The sequence below is a fragment of the Solenopsis invicta genome, chromosome 1 (assembly GCF_016802725.1).
Source record: "Solenopsis invicta isolate M01_SB chromosome 1, UNIL_Sinv_3.0, whole genome shotgun sequence".
Taxonomy (NCBI): Eukaryota; Metazoa; Arthropoda; class Insecta; order Hymenoptera; family Formicidae; genus Solenopsis; species Solenopsis invicta.
In genome coordinates this window covers 8,629,729-8,652,565 of record NC_052664.1, presented here as the reverse complement: position 1 = coordinate 8,652,565, position 22,837 = coordinate 8,629,729, and the positions used below count along the sequence as shown (strand labels likewise).

The 22,837-nt window shown below is 34.3% G+C and overlaps 1 protein-coding gene across 2 annotated transcripts in view; it reads right to left on the bottom strand.

Moving 5' to 3' along the window:
- LOC105195900 (BMP-binding endothelial regulator protein) overlaps window positions 1-19,417 on the bottom strand; it is a 75,573-nt gene extending 56,156 nt beyond the window's left edge. For both annotated transcript variants that reach the window (XR_005574171.1, XM_039446057.1), the window contains exon 1: window positions 18,939-19,417. The gene's annotated coding sequence lies outside the window, so the exon portion shown is untranslated. The remainder of the gene's footprint in view (window positions 1-18,938) is intronic.
- Window positions 19,418-22,837: the final 3,420 nt, after the last annotated feature.

Below are 22,837 nucleotides of genomic sequence, written 5' to 3'. Positions count from 1 at the left end.
AATTATAAAAGAGTCAAAGAAACGTATGAGAAAAAATTAAGCTAAAAACGCATAAATACCTCACCTTGCCCGCGAGAATACTCTATCTTATCCCACCCGTCAGGTAAGATGAGATAAAATACTTCTTTTTGGTTTTTATTAAATAAAGTTTATAATACTTTAAATTTTATTTTAATGATAAATATATTGAAAGACAAATATCCAAAGAGTATTATAAAAATAGAGATGACTCGTTAATAACGAAAACTTAGCGTTCTTCCATATATCACGATCATTCACGAGGTGACCTTTCCTTGTTTTTTTGCTATAATTTTTGGGATCCTGTAGAAAGTTTCTAATCACATTTCGACTTCTTCTTATCACTTTTAAAATTAAAAAAAAATTTGCTCTTTCTTTTTTTAAGTTTTAGGTTATATTTTTCTCAGTTTTGTTTACATAAGTACCTGGACCCATTTTTAAATATATAATAAGCCAAAACTGATATCAAAATTTTTATACATTACTTACTATTAAAAAAATAATGATTTGAATATCATCTCGAGCTTAATCTTTCAACAGATACTTCAATAGTGATTTCTATGTTTACTGTCCTATCATTTTGTCGCACTCATTTTTTACATAAACAGACATAATTCCTGAAAAACAGTGTATGGTAAACAGCGACCATTTCTTCACATCTTACTATAAGGAAGGAAAACTGTTTATATACCTACATACAAAATCGTTTTACATACTATTAGCTTGAGAAGCATGAAAAATCTAAGGGTCCTGTTGCTTTGTATATGTAAATAAATAAAATCTAGACATTTTAATGACATTTAATTGATTTATGTCCATTTCCACTATGTAGATAACTGTCCATATAGATTTACTTTGATCTCAGTTTTACTTGCTCTTTTCAGTTTAATTTATCTTTCTTCAATTTCTAGAATTAGACTAAATTAAACCGAGATCAAAGTTAATCTACATTGGTGACAAAGGCCATTAATTGATTTCCTGAATTAATTTACATGTATCTGATATACATTGTGCAAGATTTCGACAAAATACAATAGATCATGCATGGAAAGAAAAATTTCTATCGGCTAATTATGGTTTGCTAAAATTGTATTTACTGCTGCGAAAGAATTTGCTGCTATTGATACTATATCGGTTAGCAAAGTATACTTGTCTGCTCATATCGATTACAAATTGAAATCTACTATTCAAACTAATATTTGCTAACAGACATATCTAGTCGCAATAAATCGTTCACGATTGCAAGCAATTGGCAGCACCGTAACAAGAGTATTTTTCGTAAATATAAATCATAGAGTATAAAACAAAAGACCCGGCATTGAGATTTTTCAATCAATTTTTTGTATAAAAGAATAAAAAAATTTTGAGACATAAAGATTTTATTATATTTCATGAAAGGACCCCTCGAAGTCGAGTTCCTAAAATTTAAGCTCCAGGACAAAAGTAAATTAAAATAAATTTTTGGACAGTACAATTTTGATTATTATTACTTAAAAATTAATTCAGGAACTCGAATACTCTGCAGTAGTACTTATTGCCACGTATAACATTATCAGAAACATAAAAACTCGACTCCTACAGTAAAATTACAGTTATTAATGGTTACAACACGTGCTAGTGTATATAGACATTCATTAAAATATTTGCCGTAGCTAAATTTTTCTGATTCTTATCTACGCTAACAGAAAATTAAATTTAGTTAAACTATATAGCTAAAGTTTTAGTAATTCATCTTCACAACTAAAATTTGGCTATCACACACTTGTTGCTGAAACTAAATTTTTTTCCGTAGAGTATTGTCAGATGTATTAAGTAGAGCATTCATTGAAGATTTTTTTTAAACAATTTGTTCATCTGTTTTTATCAATATCCGATTTATATAAAACTTGATTATTCTGTTCAGCATTTATCTAAAAAGAAATTACCTTTCTACATTTACAAATAATTTCATATAGTTTTATCATGCTTTCTTTTAAAGCCGGTTTTGATACAAGCAGTGGATAATAGTTTTCAGGAGAGATTCCGGATATTAAAAAAAAAAAATCATGTTTTCGCGCTTCTCTGTGAAAGTCTACTTTTCTTTCATACATTTACGATACCGCGAAAAAATTGCGCAACGAATTGCTGTTTTTTCCGGCTCGCAGGTTTTTTCGCAGGAAACTCGGCTGCGGAACAGTCTATACTCTATAACTTATTGCGTTTGAAGTGTTGGAGCCTTCGAGACTTCGAGGAAGCACGAGTGAGTTTAATAAAAATACAAACTTTTATAATTTCCGGAAAGTAAATAAAAAGAGGAAAGGAAGATAGAAACGCGAAATGCGACTTCAGCCGGTACATGATGTTCTCTTTTTGCAAGAGAATGCATTCATTTAATTCGAAATTATATTTCTGTTAACTTGTAATTATTTCTATTTTCTAATAATTTCTTTTAATATTAATATCTCGTTATTATATTGGTCTTCAAGCTTTCACTCTATCACTGAATCTATAAAAATTATTAATTTTTTAAAATTATGCCTAAGTTAATACTTATTAAACTTACTGAATATAACAAAACGCTCTGACAGTTCTGTAATGAAATTCTTTCGCGATAGAAAGAAATATTATAAACTTTCGTTCGTCTATTCCGACGGTAGTGATGTACGATAAACATCGTGCACATTAAATTAATTTGCCGAGAGATCGTTTAGCAGGGTAATTGCTTGTTTGACAATAATATCGGCACGTTTTTCACGATGCGGGTGGGAAGTACACATGTAGGACTACGTTTAGTCGTGTATCAATGCGAACCTGTAATAATGAATTATCGTTCGCTAAGCAGTAATAAGTGCTTGTTCGATGCGGTAATTATCGGCCATGAACGGCAGTAGTAATCGTTCATTTAGCAATCGTTTGTTGTAGGCTAATGTAATGCAATATTAAGTCCGCCGTCGTTGATCTTTATCGCAGGCGGCGTTTACGATCTCTCTTCGCGGCGGAATATGGGCGTTCCTCGCGCCACGGCCGATAAGACACGTGTTTCAGATTTTCCGCGGTACGGCGACGCGACGGCATGGTGTTTACGCGTTTGCTATAATTATCGATATTGTTACGTGATCGCCGATCGCGATCAAGAATTATACTTATATAGGAATAATGCGCACTTAGAATAATTGATGAACAATTATTGCTCGGAAAACGAACGATTGCACGAACGATTGCTATCAGCTGCTCATTACGATCATTGATTCATTGTGATCGCGATCACGTCTACGTTGTTTTCTTCTTTTTAAAGTCGCGAATTGGATCGCGCGTTGGAAATCAATCAAACTTCAGCTTCGGATATTTGATTTGTGGAAAGCGAAGTACCGCGGAATTATTTTCATCGAAACTATTTGTCAAATTTTAAAGTTTATCCCGCCTCTGAATGATTGAAAGTCATTAAGAGGCCCCTTTTTGCGCCGTGCACGTAATAATTTATGCACATAGAAAACGCGTAGCTTCGAACCGCTTCTCTGCCGATGAATCAATATTGAAATTCCAATGTTTGAACCGTTTGAGTGCTCAAGACTGTCATGCCGCTCATCAATGTCATTTTTTGCAAACTACATGGTTCTTATTCATCATCACGTATAATAAAAGCTTGATTTAAAATCGCGTGACATTTTATTGAGTGATTTTCTTAGACATCAACATAAATTGTTTACAAGCTTATCGCTTTTGAATTTAAAGAATATTTGCATCATGCTGTTACGCACCCAAATTAAACGAGTCTCTCTTGATTATATTATATTATTCACGTATAATATGGATAGTAAATCATACTATAATAAAATCTTGTGACGATACAGGATATTGCAAAAACAAGAATCTACATCATCTAACTAAATTTTCAGATATTTCAACAAAACCGTTCTTTTCGCCTGAACACTGTCGTCACAAAGCCATTGTACATAATAACATATATGGTACAAAACTTCATATTTTTCGAAGCTTATTGAGTTTTTGCGTTAAATACAGAATGGATACATACATTTTTCTTGATTATGTTAATTGCATAAATCTGTACTAATGATCTTTTAGCTAATTTTTTTCAATAATGTTACCACTGTGAATTCAAACTGGTAAATATAATTTTAAGAAATTTAAATTTTTTAATGCTGATCTAATGTAATCTAATAGACGCACGGAAACCATTTCTATGTTTATTTACGAGGAAAACGTTGATGTCCTGGACCACACGAACATTGAAAACGGAATAAGCGCAGAATAAAGTGGAATATAAAAAAAATACGAACTATGTAGAAAACTAAAAGTAGGAGATAAACGGTAGGTCAGTTAACCAAGATTAAACAGACGTTGAGGAAACCAGGCCATAATTGACGGACGAAATGAAGAGACGCAGGTGTACACGTGAGTATAGCAAGAAATTCTGTCAAATTAGCGATCGACAGTGATCGAATTTTTGCTAGAAAATGATTAATATAAATTTATGCGCTTAGTTTAACTTTAAAAGAAAAATCTGTATCCTCTATTTAATGCAAAAATTCAATTGAGACAAATTGTTATGTTAAATTTTGTACGCTATTCATATGATATTATGTATGCTACTTTTATGACATTGAGTCATGCACGTGAAAATACGGCATTGCTAAAATATCTAAAAATTTAGTTATAAGATATAGATTTGAAAATAATTTTGTTAGACCATTAAAATAATTGTGAAGGATGTTCAAATATGATGAGGAATGCTACAATAAGTTTCAACATCCCAGTTGAGCATTCTACATAATCATATTTTCATAATTTAACAAAAATTATTTTTATATCTATATCTAAATAATTTCAAGCCACTTTAACAAAACCGTTTTGTCCGTGTGATTTTTGCAGACTAGATAATATTTGATTCTTTTTTATATATATATATATATATGTGTGTGTGTGTGTGTGTGTGTGTGTGTGTGTGTGTGTGTGTGTGTGTGTGTGTGTGTGTGTGTGTGTGTATATATGTATATATGTATATATGCGTGCATATGCGTGTGTGCGTGTATAATTAACTAAAAGCTTTAAAAATATTATACATTTAACGTTTATATATAATATATAATATTATAATATAATTTGTAAAGCTTTTAGCGAATTATTAAAAATTTTCAATCAAACTTTAAACTTTGAAAAATATTCAACAAAAATTGTGCAACATGCAAGATAAAAATTTTTTACTTATTCAAATTTGCGACAAATAAAAATTTCAAAACCTAAAGATCCCTTTAAATTTAGGAATGGAATTGATTATATTTTTTCTAATACTTTGATCAATTTTTTTTTTTGAAAATTTCGACTACCATTATGTCATGGTATATAAAAGGTACAAAGCGACGGAAATATGTTCGTGGCGCACGAAATTCCGATCGTGTCTCCGCGATATTAATATTTGAGATTCTCGCGTTACCACCTGTGCTTGTCGCGGAATCGCAAATGAATAAAGTCACTCGTTGCATATAGCACCGAACGAGAAACTTGCGACGTCGTTTATGCAATCGAATAATAATTACACCGGCCACGGCTGCAACGTGCGCTGGTCATTTGCCGATGCACGGAGAGAATTTTTCCTTGACTTCTCGCCGATCTGACTACGCTCGTGCTATAATCGCGTAACAATGGTGTTCAGACTTTCTCACGCTATTCGCTACGAAAAAAAATTCGATTGCTATTCTTGCTTGTGAAACAGATCAATCTTGTTGATTGGATATCCAAGATAACTTTTCAAGAATAAATATTATACATTCAGCACATTTTAATGATACCATAATCATCTTTTCTCATAGAATCATAGCGCTCTGTTCTATTCATTTTGCGATTTTTTTTTTATATCACAAGGGTATTTATTGTTATATCATTTCTGTTTTATTTTTGTGATGAGAGCAATGAAAATTCCGTGATCGCCTTCATTAAATAGAAAGAAGCTATTTGAAAGAAGCTATTCATATACGAGTAAAAAAAATACATTTTTATCTGCCAATACCTCATTACATACATATAACTCAATACCTCATTTGCAAGAATTCTTAAGGATGTGATCCGGGGGTGAAATACGACGCTGCTGAAGAAACTAAATGGTGAAAATAAAGCTCATCGTGAAGTATGACCATACGCGTTACACATGGCAGAAAAATGTTAGAAATGTGAAGCAGCAAACGTGGAATTTGTGTAAGCATAGTAGTTTACGAATTTTAGCCTCTAGTTCTCCGACGAATATTATATTTAGGTACGATTTCAATTTATATTCGTGCAAATGACTTACTTTATTCACAACTTATCGTCCCGTCATAAATTTTTAGGCACTACTGATAAGGCAGCGACTAATTTTAGACGATGACTATCATTTGTCGTGCGGTTGATGCAATTTAAATCCATCTCACTCGACTACTATGAATATTTGTGAAAGAATTCACTCAAAAAAACTCGAAATGGAGATATTTCTTCGGGAAAAATTCTGGGAAGATATAATCTTACATTATTAAAGCAAAAAATTAATAGACAACGTTGTATTTAAAAAAAATAATACTCGATTTTACGCTATTATATTCATAGTGTCAAATTATATTTAATTTAATTTATTTTTATCATTCAAATAGATTGCCATTGCTTTTATTCAATATGTCGTTAACTAAAGCAATAAAGTTAAAAATTTAATTCAAGAAATATTAAATTTGACTCAAAATTAATTTACTATTATAGTTTATTATTTACTAAGCATACATTAATATGAACACTGCTTACTTTGAAACTAAGTTTCAACCAAGGGAATGGGTTGATTAGATGAGCTTGTACCTTTAACTACATTTTGTGTTAAAATAATAAATTTTAATATACATGTAAGTTAAAAATAACAAAATGTTATTTAATTGAAGGAATTTGTTTAAGCTTGACTCTTCAATATTTAACAATGTATTTATGTGTAAACACAACTAAAATTTATTTTTTAATTATATTATTATAACATTCTAAAAATGTAGAACATATAACTTTAGTAAAAAATATTAAGCACCTTATATTTTTCTGAATATTTTTAAACAGAATATAAATAGAAATGATAAATTATCCTTCGTTTCAAGAACTCTTTAAACTCATATATGTTAGTAATCAATATGAAATAATACAGATTAAAAAAGTCTTTACAGATAAACAAAAAAAACGGTACGTAATAATTTCGGCCAAAGCTGTACGAACCTTTTTTATACGTATATAAATCGTTTTTGTAATAAAAAATTTATTTTACTTTTTTAAAAAAAGTATAAGAAAATCCTTTTTGCATCAAACAGTCTAAGAGCCATGGCATACAAAAGAATTGAAGTAGTAAGACGTAAACAACAAGAAAATCAATAGTTTGAATTTACTATCCATGTTATGCTTTAAGTTTTGGACTAACTGTGATTGACTGATTCCCTTGTTGCCTAAGTTTTATTGCTTAAGTGCTTCTGTATGCCATGGTTTTAAAATTATTATACTTTCTTTACAAGAAAAAATAATATAATAGTCATACTTAAAAAAGAAATATTGTGGTAACAATTAACGTTGAGGTCACACTTCCAAATAATAACATAACGATCACATGGAGTCCACTAGATTCCCCTGCACAAAATCAGTCGCCATTTGCCAGCTTTTTGATATTTCGTCACAAAAATTTTGCTAGACATACCTTGAGGTCTGTTCTTTATCATCCAATAATTTTTTTCAAATTAGAATTTAACATAATGAAAAAATTGAAATTAAAAAAAAAATACAAAATTTGACTTTTTTTACAAAAATATTCATAAAATTTTTAATTTTTTAGATAATTCAATAAAAATTTAGGGGTGTATTCTCAAGATAGTATGATATACTTTCAGATAAAAATTAGTTTGAGAGAAGATTGTTCGATTTTGAATGGTCTGTATACCCTTAAAGTTAGCGTGGGTTCTTTTGGACCCCTTGACCTCAACGGTCCTTAATAACTCGGTTCGCGGAGCAGAGTGAGACTTTTTTCTGCCAAGTTCTTTTGTTTCGTGCAAAAACACGTCAAATAAGCCTAATTTTATCAAAATTGGAGATGATGGAGCTAAACTGTATTATAATTACCTTTTCTAATTTGTCAGAATAAGTAACTATACCTCCTCATCAAGACCTAAAATTTCATGTATGGTCGATTTTAATATTTATTTTCTTTATTGGCTAAAACTTCACTTTTCTCGTCTTTCTCGTTTCTTCTCTTCTCATCTTCGATCTCATCTTCATCGGTTTCGTTTTCAGAAAACTCGCTGTAAAATATATCTTGTAATTACTTGCGTATACAATTTTTTTTGCAGAACTTTTCTCGTCTCAAATATGCATTTGTTCTGAACTTTTAACTCTATTATAATGAAAATAATTTTTACTTACATTACATTTAAGTAAAAGTTATTTTCATCATAGTAAAAGGTAAAAAGAGTACTAAACATGAGCATAAAACATGATCCACTTACTTTGGCAAAAAAAAAACAACGCCTAACTAAGAGAATCATTGGCAACACAAATTTGATTTTTGCTATTGTTACGAAACACACGATTAACGAAATATATATAAGTTCTCACCGCCAACAATTTTTTTTAAGGAAAAAAGTCCATTAGTTTCGGTTATTGTTTATTAAATAATTATAAGAGTTTATCGTTTATTGAATAATTTTAAATAAAATATACAATAGTTCAACGTCCCTGGTAGTCTGCGAAGGATTAATATATAACTTGAAATTAATCATAGAAAGTTCATCATTAACCTTCTATTTCGTGAGATCACTCGCATCCGAGCAAAACTTCCCGCGTCACGTACATTGGTACAGTACGTGTCAAAATTACATAGTTTTACCAATTATTATTGCCATTTAACTTTTCAGTCATACACTAGAAGGTTGAAACTAAAAGTAAGTAAAATTACGGTTGAAAGCCATCTTATTTCGATGTTTAATAAAACGCGAAAACTCCACAATGTAAAGTAAGGAACAAAAAATTTCGATGTAGAGAAAGTATTAAAATTATAGTATTATAAAGAATATGTATCGAAGATTTATTAACTTCTAGCCAAATTCATTTTTATTACCATCAGACAATTGGATTTCGTTTAAAAAATCGGTAAACACTTGAATCTATGTCCTCACCTCATAGACGACGACTCAAGATTCGCGTATTTAGGCCGCTCGTCAAATGGACACAAAGCATTAAACATTGCAATCCGTTATCGCGGCCTTCCACGCTCGACTAAATAATATCTTATGCATCCTTCGCCCTTAATGGACGAGCCGAGTCCCGCTTATCTCTGATTTAAAGCAGAGGATAATACTTTCGATCGTTTTGCCGTCGCATAAGAATGCATCTGGCGGTCGATGAGTCAAGGGTTCGGTGCACGAATAAGAATTCGACCTTACGTCGGCGTTGCCTTCCTTTGCTCCCCTTGCTTTCTTTTCTTTTTTTCCTCTGTCTTACTCCGCCGTCTGAGCATATGCATATAATAAAATGATCGGAGTAAAGCAAATGAATATTAAGACGATTACTTTAATGGATTTTGATTGAGACGATTTTATCGGGGCAATGAAAGTAAATATCCGCGCTCGCGCGGCCCGCTCGCCGAATTACGACTTGCAACGATTGCATCTTTAAGTTGCACCTTTGGTTATTTATTTAAATTAAACTCGCTCACGACGGCAATTACGAAAGGAGATATCTCGCTCGCTGAAAAATTTATAAGAAATAATCGGAGTAATGTTTACTGCTGCGTTTTATTAATTGCGATATATCTGGAATCTTTATCTTTTAATTATTTATCATTCTATCGATCGAAGGTTCTTTGATTTTGAACAAAAATCTGACGTACATCCTTCAGTTCGCTCTTTCAGTTGTCAGTTAATCACGCGATTTCAAGAACTATGCGCGGTATATGGGATGAATTTCAATTAAACGTTACATGACGCGGCAATATTTACACGCTGCAGACATGTTAAAATATTAAAATTTATCGCGCAAGAGAGATGGAGCGTCTCTAAATTTTCTACGACGCGGCACGATGCAACACGGCCGTAAGGAAGTTTAATTTACTTTTAGACGTCATTAATTCTTGCGAAATTCAATCTCGCAACGCGTAATCCACTTCGTCGCGAGAAGGCGGGACTTAATTTTCGAAGCAGTACTCGATTATTATCCGTTGCCCCATTCACGCGGGCAACAGGAGACTATGGACAAGGCCGGAGATGAGACGACGCACGCGCATTATACAGATTTAATCAAGCCGAGAAAGTTCGACTATAAGAATTCGTTTATGAAATCGAAAAGAGGAATTAACGTGACTCGTCGCGTCCGTGCGCGATTCGCAACGTTAATTGACGTCAGATACCTAAAATAATACCTAACATAGCAAAATAATAATGAAAAAGGAATATAGGATCTATTATAAATTAAATAATCCACGCTCAATTATCTAGAATAACTATTCGTAATTATTATAATTAAAGTATGTATATTCCCTAACTTGAATTAATAATTACACAAAAATTTTATCATTTATTTTTTATTCAGTTATCCTTGGGATACGATCAAAGGCATAGAGACCATGAAAAATTGAATAGTACGATCTTACATTGATTTCCAAAATTTTGATTTGACATAATCTTACCAAAAACGTCTGGTGGCCTTTTCTAATTAACTTAATATTTCTATGGATCTGATTTTTAACACACACGAAATTTTACATAAGTACACTTTACTTGGACTAAACGAAATTCTTGTCACCGACTGATGAATTGTGATCAATTTTTTCACACATAGACAAACTACGAACAAACCAAACATGACAATAATGATTTTATTATAAATTAAAAATTAAGTATTGTCTCGCGTTGATATGGGCACTTACTAAAACTAGACATAAGCTGATCGCGATATAAAGTTAATTAATATGCGTTTAAAATAATTTCCGCTAACTGAGGAAGATTAAATATAGTCAAAACGTACTAATGTAATATTAAAAGAAAATAAAAGTTGTTTAAAGAGAATTCTATACCGTACGATTGTTTATATTATTACTTGTAATTTAGCCGCTAGCTTTCTACATTTTACATTGCAAAAATAACGAGAGAAACAATATACACTTCTTTTAAAATATTTTATATTATAAAGAAGAAAAACGGGAGTGAATAGGAATTATATTTCTCGATATAGTTATCCAAAATAATGCAATAAAATTAATTAATATGTAAATAAATTAAGAATAATTCTTTAATGATTAACGAAATACTTTTCTTTGTAAACGTCGACAATTCAGCGGGAAAACTAGTAATACTATGATGGCTACGCTCATCGAAAGTGATGACAATGGGGATCGAATCGAAAGCTATACACTGCAGATGCGAAATAAAAGATTCAGATAAGCCGCATGAATTTCATCGCGCAACAATAGCTCGATGACGTAGGCCGTCTCTCGCCTTAAGATACAGAACCCGCTACTGCTTAATTGAAGTTTAGATTAAAATGCAAATGTCCAATATATATGCGAGCTGACATGGCAGCGCAACCCTTAACCGTTCGGAAAATATCAACAATAGATACAGAGCGGTTCACATATCTCGAATTATCTACTAGTCTCTCGCATCTCTCAATACGAAAGAGAAATTACTTCTTATTTTAATTAGAAATTACACCTTTCTTATTATGTCCTAGTTAAGATAACTTTTTAAATGCTAGCTTAAATTAAAAAGTGAAAGTCAAGTTCAAACTAAATATAAAGAATAATACTTTTTATAATAAAAAACACTGTAAATTTGCTCTTTGCAGAAATGATATTTAATCTTTAGAGAGGTATGTAGCTTTAGTCAGCTTTTCCAGTATCATTTTTATGCCGATTTATTCAATCTTCTTATATTTTTTATAGTCTCATGTTATTTAATAATTAAAGGATTAGCTATGTTGAAATATACACTGACAATGAGATATAAATCTGCAATATCCATATTTATCAGCTATTAATAATGTGTATGATGCTACGACATAATTTCGCAAAAAGAGAATTAATTATGGGACATGGAGTATAAGCAGTACAATGGAGGAACAACGACAACGATCCGTTTCCTTTTTATATCAGTGTCGGGATTTACGAAGCTCGTAATTTCTTGGCGCTTCTTGCAGTTGCTTGGCCCTTAAGTGCATCCGGTTGCTTGTCGACAAAGTTATTGACGTATACACGTGATTTGCGACATTGACAAATAAATGAGTCAAAAACGTAACGACAATTTTAGGTAGTAAGACATATCAATTCATCACGATCTGTCTAATTATTTTAATTGTTCTTATTGTTAGGGTCATTATAGAAGAATTTAGGATAATTATTAATAAACATAAAAGATTGATAAATAATTTTACTGTCATTAAATTCATATCGAAATTACGCGTAAAAATTATGAAACGTATATGCATGTCAATATTATAAATAGTTTAAATTTTCTCTTTCTGCAATCTATCTTGATAGTAATCTTGTCTCTTTCCATGAAGAACGTTAGGATGCGAGATAGAAATTTGAGACACTGAGAACGACAACTTTGATTTCACTGATTTTTATCTCACTGTGATGTTCAATTCCAAACGTAAATGAACGCGACCCAAGTGACAAAACTTGGATTAACAAATTAAAAGCGTATTTGGTATCTCACACTTCTTTGAGCAAGCAAATACTTTTGTCGAATCAATTATTGCACCGTCTATCTCGTAGTTTCTCATTTTCTCTTCGTTTGTCGAAAAATTCGGTCAAAGTCGCCATGGGTCCTTTCTTCGTCGCACAAAAGCGAGCATTCGTGCGCACTCGGGAAGAGACGCGCGCGTGCGATTAAGCCGGAGAAAGAAACCGTGTGTAAATCGAAAGGTGCAGAGAGAGAAGCAAGAGAAGGTGCAGAGAGAGAAGCAAGAGAGAGAGAGAGAGAGAGAGAGAGAGAGAGGTGGAGAGAGAAAGAAACAAAGAGATAGGGATACAGAGCGGCAGGTTCCTCTCGAGCGAGCCAGAGAAAAACGGCGAGAACGAGAGAGGGAAGGCTTCGACCTCGCATGCTCGCTCGCGCGGCTTTACCGGAGTAAAGTGCTTCTTGGCCGCTCGAGCCCGAGGCCTCCGAAGAAGAAGCCGCTCTCGCGAGATTGTCCTCGGGAGATTGCGATCTCTTTCCTTCTCGATCGTGCTTTTGAGCCCGTGTTTTGCAGTCATTAAATCCGGTATAATCACAGCGAAGATTCTCGTCTTTATCGTTATGCGAGAATCAACTTATAATTACTTATATTAATCATTTTCGTGTGTCTTTATACAGTACTAGCTCTGTTTTGTCTTGGTTGTGAAGAGTAGTATAACAGAAGCGAACAGGATACGTATCATGAAATTATTCCGAATGGATTCCTATGAAAATTATTTCATTTTCGCTAGAACACAATAGAAAAATATGAAAAATAATTGAATAGTTCCAATTGGAATCCATTTTGAAAAGTTTCATAATACGTGCTTAGATCTTTGAAATATTTCGTTCAACTTTCCTATGTAGTTTTTAATTATAATATCATATTTAAATGGAATTTATATAAGAATCATGAAGAGACAACATCAAACAAGTCCTTTACTGACTCAATATCGCTTACTATCACTAGGAAGATAAAGGTGAAGAGTATTGCAATTCTCATTTTCATTATTTTCTCACATTAAATTTTCATTTCTCGTAATTTACTACTGCACTTTAGGTGGATTGTATCATCGCTTGCTCCAAACAGCTTTTAACGCTTATAAGAAAAATTTATAGTTAAATTTTATGACATATAAAATTACAAAATATGTGTCCTTCCATTTCTTCGAAAAAGATTCACTACCGGAACCCATAATAAGGCCGATATCCGGGATCTGAAATAAAAGAACGACAGTCTACGACTTGGAAATAGAAGGAAGTAGCAGAGTATCGAAGTACGCACTTTCAAGTATTACGTTCGTCTTTCTATGTCCGTCACATATTCGACGGGACGACGTTCACTTGGTTTCAGCACCACGCGTACACAGTTGCACGTCGCGATGGGCTAATAGCTCTATTCTATTACGTGCTACTCTACCTGACGGGCTCCGGACGCGAATGGGGTGAACGATCAATCTTTCCCCATGCCAGGACTCGTAAAGTGATGATCCGCAACAAAGTCGATTCAGCGCGAGAAATAGCGACGCGGCGGCGGCGGCGGCGGCCGATGGCTCGCACTGCCGAGAAGTAACTGGAAGTAAGTGGCACGAGCTGTCGCGTGTGCAGCCACGCCGCTGCGAAACGACAACACAACGTAACAGGTGCGTGCTGGCGAGAAAGGGCCCAATACACGTGTGCGTGCGTGTATTCGGCGCGCGCGTGTAAGCCGTAGGGATGGGATTGAGCTGATATCGCGGACCTCGTCGTAAGACGTGCTCCAATGTTTGCCGGCATCTTAAATCATTGAAGAATAACGTTCACGATAATTGCACCATCTTCGCGACTTCGGCGCGAGCTGCACGTCAAACAATCGGAAGCTGTATGGTTATCCCGTTAAATTGGCCCCGCGCTTATTCTACACGCGCGCGCGCGCAATACCTTTTCATAAATTCAATATCAAATATCAATAAGAAGAAGTATTGCTGCTGTCATAGCTTTGAATCAATCTGCTTTTAGTTTCAAATGACCAGAGACTATTACTCCAATTGTTAATTATGTTAATTTAGAACTAAGTACATTGCATTTTCCTGATTGTAATATTTTATCGATGCCGTATTTAAATTAAATATAACATTGCTAAAATCTAATTGATAACTATTAGCGAGGAGGTAACCACTAGCTAAAGTGTTGTCCCACAGATTACATGATTTTATTTGATTTCATGATTTCATCTGATTACACAATAATTTTTCGTGATTGTATATGTAATTATCGGATTTTTTTGTGATTAAAAATGATTTTATTTGACTAGAAACACCATTATTTACTAATTTCTTTCAAATAAAATTAAATTGAGAGCTAACCACTCAGAAAATAGATATATTCAAGACTGTTGGGATTCATTATGATTGATAAAAGATTTTTCTAATAAAAGGATTATAAAAATTTTGACAACTTTTTTTTAAAAACAACATGAAAAATTGATTACAAAAGCGAAAAGCTTGTACTGATTTTTTGATAGTTATACATGATTTTATCATAGATTTTATAATGATTTCGAATGATTGCACAGAAATCCAAAATAATTTCTTTTTATTTACATATGATTTCAGGTTATTTTATTATAATTTCTGATGATTTTATCTAAATTTATAATTACATCTAATTGCAAAATGATTTTATGAGAATTTCGTAAAGATTTCATAATGATTTCGGAGACACTGTCCGACGATTACATTAAGTGGTTACCCCCTCGACTATTAGAATTAACAAATATACAATCGAATTTACGAAAGAAATCAAATGGTTTCTAATTTGTTTTTGTAAAGTTTTTGCTGTAGGATAAAGTCGCCTATTATGGAATAAGTCCCTAATATGAGATAGTTAAGTTTCCGCTACATTAACATTTAAACACATAAGTGGGTCTGGGAGACCTTCCCGAAAAAACTTTACTTTCGTGCCATTTTAATTTTAGTTAAGCAATTAAGTTGGTCAATTGTAGCAGTCGATAGAGGAGACTTCAAACTTTTTTTCCACCTAGCCCGAATCTTTTTTCTCAATCCGTCTTCACACAGTAAGCGATCGAAAATCTAGGGGGAATTTTCAATATGTGTTTAAAGGTTAATAAGCGCATGAGGTTGGTACCATCATTAAAATGTATTACTTTTGGGATGAAATCGATTTAGTAGAAAATTCATTATTAGATCATGCGTGCAGTCGTTGAAAAAGAATTTTTTTGAAATTGGATGTTGTCAAGATTTACTAAGATGAGTCTTTAAACCTTGTTTATTATAAAATAAATAATTATTTGACAATAAAGTCTGTATGCAGCGATAGAGTAAAGTCGTATTAATAGAAAAATACGGGATGTGATGATTTGCTTAATTATAAATATTTGATTTGGTGATCGTGAAATCGCAGAACGTGAAATTCATAATATGAGACACTCAAAAATCCTCATTTATTATTACATATTTTGACTTCGAGAGTTTTCCAAAATGCTATAATAAAGTTTTTCATTGAGAACTTTCTAATTATAAGTCTTAAAAGTTATGACTTTCAGCATTAGCACTGAGACTTTAAAATATCTCGAAAAGAATAGATTTTGGAGAAAAATGTTAAGTATAAAAATGCTTGAGTATCAAAAGAGCTATTTAACTGATTAACTAGATTTTAAATCTGGAGCTTAATTTGAACCCAGTAAGGTTCAAATCGATAAAACCCATCTCATATAAAAAAAAAAACGTTCGTGGCTCATATTAAGAATCCTTTCTTTGAATTAGTAAAATCGGCAATTTTGATTAAAAAATGCCACAAGTATAACTATTATCGGTTGCTAACTTTTGGCGATAAAACTTAAACATATTTACTATAATTTGGATATAAAAGTAAGAGTTAATGATATAAATTAAATAAATTATAAGCCTTTAAAGAAAGGTACCTTATAAAAAACGACTTTATCTTATTTATAAATGTTTAAAAAGATACTTTAATATCTTCTTATTAAAACATTTCTCAAAATAATGACGTCCGTCTTATTATTTCATTTTAAATAAATAACGTATTATTAAATTAAGTTTTACAGATATGTAATAAGTATGTACATGTAACAAGTATGAAGTAAGTCACAGATATTTCAACTAGAAACTCTTACGTTATGTAGTTAATATTTTATTTCCTTCAAGTTGTATGCTCGCTGTTTTAATATTGAAATCAAAAAACCCGTTTCAAAATAAATTTCACTATGTACTTTGCATTAGTCAACTTAACCGATCGAAAGCGATCGCGAGAGATTTATCGATTAAATTGTTATCCGTTTATCGATTTCGTTTGATTAATCGATTGAGTCTCGGTAGTTTATGCCTTGATTGATTAATCGGGCCGTTCCCATTGATCGGATAAACGATTAAACCAGTAATCTCTCACGTGGCTTGATAGATTCAATCGGATGAATCGGTTAATTGCATTCGATAAAATTTTTTTTTCTTCCGTTATTTGATTTGTTTTTATATTTGTTTTAACTTTAAATTATTCATATACATATATAAATTTCTCTTTTTTTTAAGAAATAGATATTTTGTTAAAAGATTTAGTCAATATCGTATCCGTCTTACATCTAACAAATTTGTTACTGCTCCTTGAGACAAAAGGACAAACATTCCGATATCTTGAAAGCGACTTGATTCGACGTGTCATGAAAGTCAATTATACCGATGAAAATCGCAATGTCGTGGATGAGCGATTTCGTGATCTCTTTGAAATTGTTCTTTTCTTCACTCGCACCCACGCAATATCCTCGAACAATTCGCCAAGTCGATTTCGGCGACATTATTTTTGAAAGTGCTACCGCAGTTACGAGCAATCGATCGTTGAAACGAGCGACGCATTACGAATTTGGCTGAGCAGCTGATGTTGACGGTTTCGTGCAATTTTCGCCACTGTACAGTACTCTCACACTTGCGGTTTCTATGATTTCGTAAAAATTGCCGTTAGTGTCGTTTTGTTTAGCTTTAAGCCTCATCAAGATTTCTATGCCGAACACAATTGAGGTAAACAAAAGCCGAGAGCGATACTTTTATCTCGCATTTCACTAAATGGTGACTCACGAGCTTGAAATTCGATTGTAAGTCGATGACTGTTTTACACTCGCATCCAAGGTGAATAAAATCGCGAAATCTCGTCATTTTAAATACGCAAAACATGCTAAATGATCGAGACGTCCGTTCTTAGCTTCCGGCTGTATCATGTAAATACCATCTTCGAGAGGTAAAAAAATTTGATAATCTTTCTATATGTCTTTTTTCTCACAAGCCACAGTAAATACACTTGGCACTAAATGTCTGGAAAAAAAATGCAGAAGCGTCCCAGAAGCGGGCACTCGTTGTTAGGCGAGATCTCACGAATTAGAGATTTACTAGCGCCGAACGGAAATCACGTGTCGCTTTCGCACGTGTCCCTAGCGTCGATTAAGATCGGTAACTCTCGCGGTGACTTACGCGCTACGCGACTCGTTTTCCTCCCGGTGATATCACGTGCTAAAAATCCGTTCGCTAGCTCGATCCATCCATCACGCGCCGTACAATCCGCATTCTTGGTGCCCCATCATTTCCTCCCTCTTTTTATCCTCTTTTCCGTCTGTATCCACAGCGCAACAATCGCGCTTTAATTATCCCTATATGTCGCGCTCTAACTCTTCGAGTATTACGCGGCTGATCTATGGAAGAAAAATTTCTTCGACCAGCTTAATTTTAAATGCCAACTCTTCTTTTTAATTTCTTGTTAAATGTCAACAGAAAGTCAATTTAATATTAAAACATGATTACGAGAAATTTTATTATACAGCAAAAAATCGCGTTATTTCTTAATCAATTCACCAACATTTTCAATGATTTTTATCAATTATTATTCGTTAATATGCAGACGATTTATCACTTTTAAGAGGTTAGTCCTATTATCAACAGTACATTACAGAGTGAACTTTTACTGCAACTGTATTTCTTTCCTTCTTTTCTCACATCTAACTTTATTTTATTCACTTTGATCTTTCATTGCAAAAGTTGAATGTGTAAAATGGGAATACAGTTTTATCTCTCTTCTAAGTAATTTTTCCTGAAATACGAGTTCAGTTTCTTTCCGTCGTTCCGTCCGTCAGGCCGTACTGTGCCTCAAGGTATCCTCGAGGATCTCGTTCTTGGTGAGACATGAATACCCCCCCGGCGAACGCGACAAGCGATCTCTTACACTCACCTGCGAGTATTCCCTCGTCGTCAGTGCGCTCGCGCGCGTACACTTGTCGCCGCGCGTTTGGCTGTGCTCTTTCACAAGCTCCTTCGCAACTGCTGCCGTCTCGGCCGGAGTCGTCGTCGTCGTGACCGCGGAGCACAGCCGGCGACGCACCTCGCCGTGGAATCGCGTAACGATGATGCTGATGATGACGACGACGACGACGACACACCGCACTGATCGCGACCGGGTACAGGAGCGTTCCCCTCGCGCGCGCACTCGCGGCGCGAGCTCATTTGCGGCGGATACGAAGACACGCGCGAATCTCGGCTGTCCTCTCGGAGGCTGCGTCCGGAAGCGTGTGCGTGCGTGTGTCACTACACCGCGCGCGCACCGTTTGACCTGTCTGTCGTGTGGTGTCGCGTACGCGGCGCAAGCTCTACTACGAACCTGAATGATTCCGCGTCAGCTGCTCGTCGCAGCTGCACTGAAGTTCCGTTGCGTGCGACTTCCACCACCGTATCCGCGCGGAGTAACGAAGATCGCACGCGGTCGCTCAGGGAAAGAGAGAGAAAGCGAGCGAGAGAAGGGAGGGAAGACGCAAGTTGGCGGTGGTAGTAGCAGTGGTTGTGGTGGTGGCAGTGGTCGCGGTGGAAGGGAAGGAGGACGCCGCGTCGCGGGGACGGAGGACAGAGAATGATCATCTCTTCGCGAGAGACGGAGGAAGAATTGGGTGGCTGCTGGGAGAGAAGGGAACGGGAGAACGAGCGTGCACGTGCGACGCGAGATCCGCGGAACACGAATAGAGACGATTGTCACAGGTGGAATCGGCTAGGGAGGAGGAAAAAGGAGAAAGAGGAAATATTCGTTAAGCGTTACACGATTTGCTTTCAGCCGTTATTATGCGGAAACGATAAATTCCGACGATAAAAATCCGTAAAATTTTCACGAAAAGTACACTCTCTTGTAACATTAACCCTAATTTTTGAAAAAGCAATTTTTTTCATATTCCACAATTAATAAATAATTCAGCCTCTGAATGTACACGTGGATCACGTCTAACACTATTTCCTTTACCTTAAAATATTTGAAAGATGTAAAAAATTTACAACATATCTCTTTATATTGTAATTGACGATTTCATAATTATTTCGATAAACATTGTTTATTGAATATATACATATATTTTTTAATGAACTTTGAAGCGAGTAACGAACTTTGTTCGTTGTCCAGTATTTTATTTTCCGTCAACAAATAAATAGGAAAGCGGACGATTTTTTTTCAAATCTTTAAAGGGACACTGTTTGACCAAAACAATTTTTCATAAATAGTTAACAATCTCACATAAAGAAAAAAAGTTACAACTCGGTCTGACACATCTGTACAAAACTTCACATGCTTGACGTTCAGCGATATATTGGTCTTTCGTAATGACTCTGGGGTCACGAGTTCCTTCTACCATCCATTTTTTTAGAGAGAGAAGCCAGATAAACAGATTTGCTTGTTTTACAGTTACGAATGGATGTTATTTTGTTGTGGACATCTCAGACCCACATGTGCACACGGATTAGAAATATGATAGATATGCATGCGCGTATGCATGGTTCATCATGCAGACGCGTAAAATGATTAACTTTTATCATATGAGCATGTACATATATCACCTCTATCTTAATGATGATTTTACATAAATGTATATCAATATAGACAATGTAAAAAACGACAATTTTTACATTAATTTAAGAACATAACATTAAAAATTGTCAATAGGCATTGAGAAACACATGTATGAGTATTGTATGATATATTGCCAAGTTTAGATTGACGCAATCAGAATGGCACGTGCGAGTTGTTACACGCGCAGCTATATGCAACTTGTAGCCGAATTCGTCCCGCATGTGTGTGCCGCGATGGAATGGAGCTGAAGAAGCGGGATGGGCTTTCACGGCCTCCGTGACGTGGAGGCCAACGAAGATTGTTAGTGGATTACCCACACAGAAGAAACTCGTAAATTGTTATCTGCTGAGAAGTTAGAACATAAGGGATATGTTATTCGCCCTAAAAAGACAATAGAGACCGAAAAAGTAGCTAGACCGAGCTAAAATGAGTAGTGCAGGAAGACGGCGAAGAGAAAAGCTTTATCTTTCATCCTTCACGAGTGGAAGAAGGAAGATGGAGAGAACCTCTCCTCTGCGTGTATATATACGTCAAGAGCGGACACACCGATGTACTCATACATTCGCACATCGACCAAGTGAATCGCTGGTAAATACCAGAGGCCTATAGCCAAGAGTGTATATACTTGGTACGTGCGTGTGTGTTTATGTTTGTGTATATGCTTAACGACATGCCGCGAGGAACAGACCTTCTCGAGACATCGAGTGCTCGCTCGTTCCCCGAACTGAACGAACCGCGTTCGGAATGCTCGCTTTCACGAGGAGCACCGACAGATAGTCCACCACCTGGACCGCAGCTCCCGCGGTGCCACCAGATTCAACCCGCCGCGATTAGGTAAAAGCCGGCGACTTAGCTTTCTACACTTTCAGCTCTTGACATCATATTGTGAAACAAATTGGCGATTACAGTAAGAGATACAACGTTTTGTACGTCCAATTTTCTAAATTTGTAAAGTTAATTATGTAAAAATGTTTAATATATATAATATTTCTTGAGATTTTTAAACGCTTTATAAATAAGTTTCATAAATAAAAGTCATATATATATAATATTTCTTGAGATTTTTAAACGTTTTATAAATAAGTTTCATAAATAAAAGTCAAAGAGACTCTTTTTAGCTTAAACCGAGTTAGAATTTTATTCCATGAAATTGTTTTGTCACAAGACAAAATTTTTCGAGATATTAAACTTTTTCAAATCCGAATTTCTAGACTTTTCTTATAAGATCCAATTTTGAAAGTCTTTTGATTAGTCTTAATTTCAATTCTTACACTGAAATGAAACGGAGATTAAAAAAATCGGATTAAAGTTGACTATTAATAGAACTATTGCTCACATATTTTTTATATTAGTTATCACAATGCTGCATGAATCACCATTACACGAATAGATACTTCTAACATCTTCGTTATTTAATTGACGCGGACATTTGGAAGATTCTCTGAGCAGATCACCAGTTGGTCCTTGAGCGACAAGATGTGCAAATAAATCGTTTAATGATTGGGAGGTTGCAACAGACGTCTGATCATGCAAGGTCAAGTGGTTTCTTCACCGCGGCGATGTTTGAACCTTCTTGCGGTTCATTGATCTGTAGTATGACTGATGATCATGATGATCATATTCAAACAAACGAGTATACCGTCTCGCATCTAGGAAATTTGGTGGTTGTGACAAACTCAATTGACCATCTTATGGCTGTCTTATGATAGACTAAGGTTATACTAGCAGACATTACTCTTCTCTCTGTATCGATTAAGTCTTGATATAAGATAAAATTGGTATATACACCGTAGCTGTGGAAAATTTAATTTATCAAGTATTATTTACTATCACTTTTTTTCCCTGACTAGTATGACGGTCAAAAATTTAAAAATTTATGTAATAGCTCGGACCCCGCTCTGTTCAGACGCAGCCAATTGCTGCCCGTCCACTTAGATATATTCGTTTCCGTTATGACTGTCAAAATTTATGTAACGACTCGGACCATACACGTTCCCTCAACTTGGCATTGATCACGGACGAGCTTTCCATGTTAATTATCACAATTGACTCGTGTCTTTACTGAAGATGATCCTAATGTCGGATCGAAATGTTTATTATTGTAATTAATTGTCAAATACATATTTACACACCAACACCCAGTGTCGGCTCTATAGGCAACCTTGTATTTATATTTATTATTTACTATGTTTAAGGAAAATAAATTATACGAATGAAAACTTCATACTATTTACTATTAAAAAAAA